Below are 11,283 nucleotides of genomic sequence, written 5' to 3'. Positions count from 1 at the left end.
ATCAGAGATTTTGCATTGTTCAATGTTTGCTCCTTATTTAAAAATTGTCCCTCTGCTAGATGCGCAGCAGCTGCTAATGCTGTCTGCAGGGATGTTGACGTATTCGGAGCCAGGAATGTTCTACCCAAACAAATTTTAAATATAATATAACTGTTAGTATTTTTATTAAATATTTATGTTTCATTCCATATCAGCTATTTGTTTTTTTAATTTTACTTTTATTCATTATTATTTCTTCTCAGTACTTACTTGTAATTTGCATGTGACTTTAATGTGTTTGTCTAGAATGTAATTCATTCTTCTGCACTGTGCTGTGTCTGTAATTGGCCTTGCGGCTGTTGACTCGGCACAATAATAAAGAATTGAAGAATTGAAGAATTATTATTATTATTACATAATTATTTTATCTTCTCTTTCTACGTTGTCTTATTGTTTCTTCTTAGTCTATTCATTCATATTCTCCATTTTCCTTTTTATTTTCCTTCATCTTCCACTACTTCTACCGCCTCTGATCCATTATGTTCACTTCCTACTTTTGCTTCTATTTCCTGTTTCACACGATATTTCTTTTCCTCCCTCAACTCCTCTGGAATTCGTGGTTCAGACACTTCTTATTCCTTCTTCATCTGTTTTCTTCCATTATCCAAGATTCTTTTCTCCCTGTAGTTCTTATCAGGGTCCGTGCTTTATGTTATGTACCTTCATAAAATTAATTTCCAAACTTTGTATCTTTTTAAGTTGAAGAAGAAAATAATGACTAGCAGAATATCAAGATAAAATATAATTAGTTTTGTCTTTCCATTTAGAGGAATACTGGGAAAATATTCCGTTCTTTTAACCACTCATAGATAAGCATCGTGTAATCTCTCTGAAGTTACTAGCATGTATAAAAGGAAATTAAAACTTCAATGTTTTATTAAAAAGATAATGGAAGTAACAGTTTGTTTCGCATTAATGTATTCTGATATTTGTGTTGTCCTGTGTGTAGACAGCGGTCTTGCTACGGGCTGATCCCCCATCTAAGGAGTACTACCGACTGTGTATAGGGTTAAAAAATCTGCCGAGTTCCAATAAAATTACTGTAGAGCCATAGATACATAGCGTTGTATTATAGAAGATAGAATTCCTCATAACCATCTCTGTGAGAACCACAAATCCGAAAAGTTCAATATTAAAATATTACAATTCCAGCCACTTTGACTGATGTCGAAAATTGTATCAGTAAAACGTATCTATCAACTATAAATGCAACTGATAACGTGAAGGCAGTTGTAGAGTCAACTCCTAAAAGTCTCATGTATTAAGTACACGCCACACAACGGTCATTTCCAAATATAATTAACGCGTGACGAACAAGCCATTGTTACGTAAGTGTAATCATATATTGTTTTTGTGTATGTGTTGTACAGTTCGAGAGGTCGAATCGAATGGGTGATCATGGATTAGAGACGTGGTACATTTTGACTAGAAGGAATTTCCCAGTGGAGAATAGATCAGCTGCTATCCAGGGATTTTGCCATTGCGAGGCGGACATGAGTGTTGACCGAGCAATTCAAGCGGAAAGAATCCAACCAATCTTGGACGTGTTGGATTTCTGTTCAGTGGGAAGGTAGCTAAATGAATGTCTGACATTCTCTGCAGAGCACGGCAGAGAAGAAGAGTACCCTAGTGGGCGATCATCACGGAAGAAAGCTTCCAAGACAATGAGGACCCAGAGAGTCTGATCAGCTTTCATCTCACGTTCGCGCTTCACGTTTTCTGTAACACTTTTCTTGAACGTTTCCTCGAGTACAAATGGCTGAGGTTTATAATTGTAACTTCCTATAGATACAAGACTATAAACGGTCGTCAGGTTCCGGAGCGAGGGTACAGGGACTAGTTTAGCTTATTTAAACTGAATTATTCTAGACTATACGTGTATATGGCCGGTCACGGAAGCAGAGCGGTCTAAGGCTGCACTTTCTTCGCTCGCTCGCTCGCTCGGAAGCCGGAATCGTGGGTTCGAATCCCACTCACGGCATGGATGTTTGTGTGCGTTTTTCTGCGTTTGTGTACAGGTAGAGGCCTTGTGACGAGCTAATCACCCGCCCAAGGAGTCCTACCGTATGTCTAAGATCTAGTAAAACCGAAGTGAAACGGACAGTTTCATGGTGGTAGGTCTAGGTCCACTGGGGCTGTAGTGCCAATGGAAAAAAAATACGTGTATATGGGAATGGCTGATCACAGTGGCCGCGCTGTCTAAGGCATGAAATATCTTGGCCAGTTCGAACACTGGGATCGTGGGTTCGAATCCCACTCAAAGATTGGATGTCTGTGTTTATGTAAATTAAAAGTATTTAATTTCGTCAAATGTTTTTCAGAAACACGCCTATAAAATATGAGAATATTTTAACTTTATATAAGGCCCTTACTGTATTGATACTCGTACATTTGGTTCTCAAAGTAGTGAGAGAGAAAAATACGGATTGTGGGTCCAGCGAGGCCCGCCAGAAAGTGTTTGTGCTGGCGAGCAATTTACTGACCGACTATATTGCTATAATTTTTTGAATATCTGTCTAAATTCAGACTGAATTTTATCATAATATTGACAAGCCATGGTTACGCCTCTGTGGTCTAGTGGTCAGAGTTCTGACTACAGATCCAGAGGACCGGGTTCGATTCCCTGCGCTACCAGACTTTTTTTGAGAAGTAGTGGGTCTGGAACGGTGTCCACTCAGCCTTGTGAGGACAATTGAGGAGATAGTTCAAGGAAACAGCGGCTCCGGTCTAGAATACGAAGTTTTAGCGGCCGTGGGAATTCGTTGTGCTGACCACGCGCCCCCCCCCCCTCCTCTATCCGCCAAAGTTGGCACTAAATTCGCTGACAACCCGAGGCCACTTGGTCGGTATATTTCGCTTGCGGAATAAAACCACGGAGTTTGTTTGTGGTTGCAAAATCGCAAAGCATATATCAGAAACATTTACAATTTTAATGAATAAACAAACTCCGTGGCCTGTAGTCCACAATCGAACTATACCGACTGGGCGACCGCCTCTCTTCGGCGAAGTTAGTGTTAACTTTTGCGGGTAGAAGGTGTTGCGTGGTCAGCGGAACGGATCCTCACGGCCGTTAATCTCGGTTTTCTAGGCCAGAAATTTTAATGAATATTTCAATGTAATGACTAGATTTTCGGCACTTCGTGTCCAAAATCTTCTCAGCCTAGTTGGCTCTGGTGCTTAATTGCTTAAGTTTGCGCTCTGCTTCGGATGCTGCAGCGCTGAACGTGCAACATAAGCACAACCAGAACGAGAAAATTTTTGTTGCTGACATACTCGTAAAGTCGACCGACAAATTCTCCTTCATAACGGCTCACCCTGCGACGTCGTGGAGGATTTTGTTTGTTTGTTTGTTTTTGCTAACGTTGGGAGGGCTATATTAAGGCGAAATTTTGATGTTAACAATGGGAGGGTTGCATGTGAGGCATCTTTACCAGAAGGACAAGCGGGCACTGCCTGGGAACCTTCAAAATCTGAGATATAGTTTCTTCCCCCCCCCGCCCCCAATGTAGTGCCTCTCACTACGACCACCACTTCTTCTCTCTCTCTCACATAGCACAGAGTCGTCGTGGAGGTAATTGGAGTGCCTCTTCCACTTTGTAGCAACCCTCCCATGTATTGAAAATAATGAAAAGGAAAAGCTATGGCGGGGTTCTGGTAAATTGGGAAGGTAAAATAACTAAGCAGATGCTATTATTATGAGAGAAACCTAGGTCGAAAACTTTTCTTACTAGCATTTTTTAAGTATTTCCCTTTTTATAGTCTTTCCTTTTATTTCTATCTGTAGAATGAGTATTTCTGACTTCCGTTTATGCAACTTTCCATAAAAATAAAGCATTGATTTTTGTCGCCCTATAAATTGGAGGCAAGGAAGATAGTTAAGAATTGGCATTGAATGCAAGAAGAGGGTGGAATTGATGGGGTGGAATATAGAGTGGCAAGTCGTGCTGTGAATGACATTTCCTAATTTGAAAGAATGATTTTTTCCTTGTTATTGAAGATAGATTTTAATGGGAACAGCACGGTACCACGTTATGGTTTGTTCGTGTGCAGATCCGCGATTCATTTGGTCTTTTCCAGGGAGGGGAAAATTGTCGGGCTCATAATTGCAGCTTCTTTCGTAATTTTTTAACGTTTTGAGCCTAGGTACGCTGAGACACAAGGCATTCTGACGTTTAACTATTCGATAAGAAGGAAAATTGATAAAGATATTTTATATGGTAGGAACGTACATAGGTAGAGCGAACGCTATGGTCGTGAATTACGAACCGCGAAGACAATTTTGTGCGTTTTTAGTCAACATGCTCATTGTTATACCACCACCTGTCTCGGGGCAACCACACCGCCATGAATGTCTGTTGAAACATCTGTGATTTCAGATTTTAAACTACGGATTTATATTTCAAGAATGAGGAGATAATTTTTCACAAGCCTGGACCTACAGCTATAATGTCACCATTGTGCATTCTTACAGTACACCGATGCGGACCAAAATGTAGTTCACTGAAATTCTTCAATATATATCCGGTACCGAATGACGTCTAATCTGTTCAGCACCGATGAATCATTCGGTAAGACGAAAGTACCGCTCTCTGTAAGGCCGTGTCATACCTCAGGATATTAGTCGCCGTCTTCCCACCGAGGCGACCTGAGTTCGAGCACAGCTCAGGTAATATAGGATTTTTGGTGTACAAAGTGGCATTGGGGCAATTTTTCTCCGAGTACATCGGTTTCCCCTACAAATTCTCATTCCAAATGTTCCACACTCATCATCTGGGGCCGGTACAATAGACCAGTTAGTGGCCGACATAGCGGCCTCCGTAGTCTAGAGGTAACGTTCCCACCTCATGACTCGTAGTACGCGGGTTCAAATACCCGGCGGAGGTCGTCGAATTTTTAACGGCGGAAAAATTCAGGGAACAAGTCCTCCGGGAGGGACTTTAAGCCATGGGTCCCTTGTCGTAGCTCTGCGGCACGTAAAAGAACCTCATACCTCCAAAGGAGGTCACAGCCAAATTACGGACATTTGCCGCCCGAAGTCCTCCGGGAGGGACTTTAAGCCATGGGTCCCTTGTCGTAGCTCTGCGGCACGTAAAAGAACCTCATACCTCCAAAGGAGGTCATAGCCAAATTACGGACATTTGTCGCCCGACAGCAGACACTAATACCTCCTGTAGATGGGGGAAGCATTATAGATACCTCTCAGCTAATAGAGCCGGTCTCGCTGGCTGGGCGGGACTGATGGTAAGCACCAATACCGGCAGGATATAGAGGCTGGTAGAAATCATAGAGGGAAGCACAATAGACCACTACAGATCTAAGTGCATGGGGAAACCCACCCTCTCTAATAACTAACTAGTGGCCGACATACTAATTTGACTGTCTCACCACACTCCAGAACCTAAAAGAAACGCTGTCTGTAACGTTTTGTAGGTGCAAACTTCTACCGTAGGTTTTTGACTCAAATTCATATCTTGAATCTCGTAATGAAACATTTTAATCGTTAAGTTTTATATTGGTTTTTAAAGAACAAAAAATATTATCGCGAGTAAAAATAAATGCTAAAACGTGGAGTCAATAAAACAATTTTACATGTTTAAGTCCTATAGGACAATTTTCAGAGGCTCATGTAACGAGATGAGGTTGCTTACATGTGCATTTAAATTATATTTAGTAGTCTTATATGTTATACTATATGCATTTCTTTTGAGTACACAATGAAACTATAGACTTTGTTGCAGCTCGTCTGTCTTCAATCAAGTTTTATCGAGTTGTTTTTACGCATGATTCAAATGAAGTGTTGACTAGTGCTTTCTTGGTAATTTTCTTGCATCCTCTGTTATTCTTTATGTTGGCGACATATTGGTAGAGACATCATTGCCTTGGGTGTCAATGGTCAATAATCCACTCAAATTTCAGCCACAAGATTTAAATGAACGGTGTGTATGTATTTACACATTCGTGAAATATTGTCACGTGTATGAGTGACTGTAGACGGGTTTGGATTGGTAATTGGATTTATTGATCACTTAAAGATGGTAACTACAGCGTTATCGCTGATTCACACACCCAGCAGTTCATTGCAGCTAAATTAAGTCTTTTCAGTCTGCTGTGTCTTCACCAGCCGTTGTCTAGTAATGGCTTTCAACGGAGGTCGTTCCTCTTGCTCTGGATTCCCGAACTGTTTCCGTACCTCAGCTACCAGCTTCTAGCAACAACAGCTCACAAGGACTGAACCGCAGCATTCCTCCAACTAACTCACTCACAAGCCAACTCACTCCAATCCACTGTACTTAACTGCACTAACTCACTAACTCTCCTTCTGACAGCATCTAAACATTGACCGCACAGAAATGCTGTAAACATTGTTGCGTGTGCAGCCATCGTAGTGGACCGCACAGAAAACACCGCTTTCTAGCCAGTCCATTAGCGCATGTTACGAATCTGTTGCCCAGCAACGGGCATTGTTTACAGAGCAATAACTTAGCAATGGGTCTGCATTCTACAATATATTTAACTCATATGGATGATATTTACTTATGGAGCGCGTCTGAAACAGAATGTAGTTTAACAAATGAATTTTAGTATCGATTACAAATATAATATTTATTTCTTTGTGTGTTTCATGTTCGTCGCTGTCAGTGCGTCAGAGAGTAAAGCATTGAATAGTAGGATTATAGTGAATGAAGAATTAAGAATAATTTGAGACGAATTGGTCGTGGCCTAATCTAAGCACTATCCCAGCATTCCCCTGGAGGGAGTAAAGAAGACAGCAGATAATGTTAGTCAGGTTATCTGGTGTCACAGCCGAGATTCTCACACAGAACCTGCCGGATACAAAGCTAAATTGCTATTGTGACACAGCCCTACTCTGTTACAAATTTATTCGATAAACCTTTTATCTAGAGCAGTTATATGTCTATACAGATGGGTACGGAGAACCGAGAAACATATGCACCTCTAAACCGTGGTACTCTGCTCAAATCCATGTACCCGTTCTCTGTTTTCGTGTTTCTCTAAACACGTTTCTGTGATGTCAGAAACAATACCTGACCGCTGTAATCACTTTAGCAAGCCACGAGAATAAGATGACTGACTTTATATAATTCAAAGCTACTGGAGCTTGACGCATGCGTACGCTGGCAGGCTCTAATGTGTATTAGCGCTTCCTCCTTTATTGCATGAAGTCAATGCCGAAATACCTCTACAAAGACAAAGGGACTGTATTTACCTTGAGGGGCACTAGCGGTATAGGTACTCAGGGGTGGCCTCATGACTGACAGTCCTCTGCCCTGGCAGACTCACCGCACGGGCTGGTGCAGTGGTAGATTGTCCCTTCTTCCGGGACACATAGATTAGAGTCTTGGCGCACACACCAGGTGTCGTTACTGAATTTTCCTAGGTATTTCTCAGTATCTCGCCTCAAATTCCAGGGTATTGATCGCAATTACGTCACGGCAGTTTCCTTCCAAATTCTTTCTTATTCATTGTTCATGAATTTCAACATTCATCGTTATACAAGTATGAAAGGTAGCGCTATCTCTGTAACAGATCCTGGAGGCCCATAGTGTTGTGGGACGTCGAGGCTCCCACATTTTATATATACAGTCGGCTCACAGATGGCGGTAAGGTTGTCAACCTTACAAGTTGGTCGCCCTATACCCCACCCCCACACCCAGGAATATTCCTAGCATTCATTTCTCTTTGAGGCTGAGTCGAACCCTAGACCATAGTGTGGCTTGAAGAATTAGGTAAATTGAAAGAAGAATCCAATAACCTCATATGGACTCTAAGATTATATTCTGAGATACTGACAGCGTCGTCGAATAAATCACAAACAGTTATGATGTTCCTCAGCTTTTGCCTCAAAGTCCAAAATAAAATCGTCAGTGTGGCTTGTGAAGCTTAGGCCTCACTTTCTCCTTGTCTTTCCGAAAATATGGGTATAGAAATGGAATAGATTTGACGGTCTTTAATAGGCCTGTGTTATGAGGAGTTCCAAAACTAAAACTGTTCCTGATTTGCAGCCTATTAGAGATGTAATTTCGTCCAAAATGTGCAGTGGGCTGTAACAGTAATCCGCGTACTCCTTTGAATGGTCTCTAGAATAGGTTTCAGCACCTACAGCATTTTCCTGAAGGTTACATAATGATGCGTGACAGAAATTTAAGCGTTTTTAAGTGATACTCTCCAACCATTTACCTAGGGCGAATGGGAAGAGGTATAAACTATAAGGACATGGAGTCTTGAGACCGAGATTCGAACTCATGGTCTTATAAATATGAACAATGGGTGTTAACTACAGCACCGTCATTGCTTAGGTCTGAGTTGTAAGCACAAGAGTTATTTTTTTAATTCGCTTAGTGGGGGGTGTAGTCCAACTGGGTCCACTCGGCACGGCGGCCACTGATTGGCCTATTGTAGCCTGCCCTGGGTGATATTATGATGATGGAGAATTTGGTGGCATGAACATTGGCAGGGGAAACTGAGGTACTTGGAGAAAACCCGCCCCAGTGTCACTTTGTCTACCACAAATCCTACTTTACCAGACCCGGGATCGAACGCGGGCCGCCGCGGTGGGAAGCCAGCAACTAACCGCTTGAGCTATGGCGCGGCCTAGCACAAGAGTTAAGTAATAATAATGCGATATATTGAACAGAACAAGTGTGTCCATAACAATTAGCATCGCTTATTGTTTTGTGTTCATACTTAAAGTATCAGTTAATACAGAATGGTCCAAAAGTCACTTAACTGGTGAGTAGAATGTACACTAAAATACGTTTTACATTTCTTTATTATTTATTGAATTTACAAAAAATTTTCAAAATAAAATCCGTCATGTTCAGTACACAACCCGCGATCCTGCAGTACTTCTCTACAAATTGACTGGCAGATTTGAACATCAACATTCACGTTAATACGGTAGAAAGTTTCAGGTTAACTGACTTTGGGGCAACACTTTTTGTTCTCTTTGCTGGAAGATAAGAGCTGAAGCTCAGGAATTCAGTTTCCACCTTCAATAAAAGCGAGTTCGGAAATGTTTCTTGAAATTCTCTTCTTCCTGTGAACGGAATCGAATTCAATATGATACTTATTCTTTGTTGATTAACTTCTTACAGATTATCATTATCTGTAACTGTTAACTTACATATTAAAATTCCAATCCGCCATACCGACAGATGTCCTCTGTTTTCCCGGACGACTGGAAGATTTTAATAAACAATTTTAATAAACGTCTAAACAACTTCTGTGAAGGTGGTTTCCTATTTGTAGTGATGTTTGCCCTCTGAAGATGGACCGCAGAGACCGAAACATGTAAGGGTGTTAAGTTTTTCATGTAGTAATAAACTTACAGGTCACATTGGACGGAGTGATTTATATTTGTTATTTATTTCTTTTTATGATTATACATCCATTTTGGGGCCTTAACCGCTTTTTAGTTTTCTGATCCTATACACAATCGGTAGGACTCCTTGGACTGGAGATCAGCCCGTCGCAAGGCTTCTATCTACACACAGAACTACACAAACATGCCTTCGATTCGAACCCACGATCCCAGTGTTCGAATAAGCGAAGATAATTAATGCCTCAGACGGCGCGGCGGCTGTTTAACAAGAGGCACAATACATACTGATATGATATATTTTACAGGTATTTACAGGATCTGTAGCTTCTAAATGCTATCTAAAAGATATGGCGGTCCTGTCTATTACTGTGGGGTGTGACAATTTCTGGCGGGTGTCTGAACAACGTTGGCCTTCACCAGAGTCCTCTTCAGTATAATTGCGAAATTACTTAGAAGTCGGTGTTAATAGGCTGACATAATAATGAAAGTATTTTCTCTGGGCTTTGTCCACAGTCTGTACGTGAGATTAAGTCTTCAAAGTTTCGGAGACTGAGTGAGCTTCCAGAAGTTTATAAACACAGCATGTACAGGCAGGAGACATAATTTAATGAGCGCCCTTACATCATGAATTAACAAAGCTCGAATAATTAAATCGCTTTTAATAATTGTATTTATTTGTCGAGAATCACGCATGATTACACAGATATTGAATATCTTTCTCTTTGTAATATATATTGACCATAAAGATTATTTTCTCTTAACTCAATCTATATAGGATTTGCATTAAATTCGCATAATTGCTGAAACTACCTTACAAGAGTTTAAATAAGCGTTAACTTGGTAAGGTTAAAGACAATATTGTGAATACGAAATGACTGCTTATCGTGATCAAACGGGGGAAATAAACGTAATTCTAGTCATACACCTGATATTCGGCTAGAATACCTAAGTAAAATCGTGATAAAATTTCGGTTAGGTTAATCTCTGTCCGAACTTATGTACTTCCTGATTATTGAAAGTAGTTTCGTAGCGTAACGTGTAGAGTGTTTATGAATAAACACTGGGAGGAGGTGGTTACTGCAAGACGCCATGAACTGTTCCAAAGTACAGACTCAGTATTCACCTGCAGAATCTGAAGAAAACTGCGAAAAACCATCATCAAGGCGAGTAACTCGGCTCAGATTTCAAGAGGCTATGTTCCTAATGAATACAAGCGAGCTCCTTACTGCTGGATAAAATTGTTGATTGAATTAAAGAGGAATTCCCAGCAGTTTATATATTGCTTGTCTGATTGGGCTTTTCGTTGGGCGACCGGGCAGACATCGACAACACGGTACAGCCGGTCCGAGAATGCAAATGAACACGGCACCTAGAGATTGGTCACCCCCTACCGCAAGCCTCTTCCTTTATCCGGGATTTGGCAATCAGCGCACGTTCTCTTCTGATGAAATCCCTCGTTAACCGAGTTACTTCTCGCTTCTTACAGTCCTGCCGCCCCTNCCCCCCCCCCCTCCAGCCAGCTCCTATCGACCTTACGACTTGACAGCCATCTGCTACACATTACAGACGCTGACAATTCGAACCCAGCTCTCCAGCACTTAACACTCGGTTCGGTTTGATTGGTTATTTAACGACGCTATCTGTCGATACTATATAAGGTCGGGTAATAGGATGATTGGATCTGAAGACTCGGAGTTTTATCCCCAAATTTTGCCGGAGACACTGACTAAAATCACTAAACAACACCAGGTAACCGCTGTCTCGAGAGAGATCCCAACAGAATTCCTCGCGAATACAAGCCTAGAGAGTTACCGCTGAACCAGTCCGGTCGGTAACAGCTGAAGAGTTTCTGAAACCCCACTCGAAAGTCACGATGGAAAGGACATTCCTGTTCATCCTGG

Source organism: Cryptotermes secundus, unplaced genomic scaffold, assembly GCF_002891405.2.
Source record: "Cryptotermes secundus unplaced genomic scaffold, Csec_1.0 scaffold28, whole genome shotgun sequence".
NCBI lineage: Eukaryota > Metazoa > Arthropoda > Insecta > Blattodea > Kalotermitidae > Cryptotermes > Cryptotermes secundus.
The sequence above is the reverse complement of the archived record's forward strand: the minus strand, read 5'-3'. Positions refer to the sequence as shown.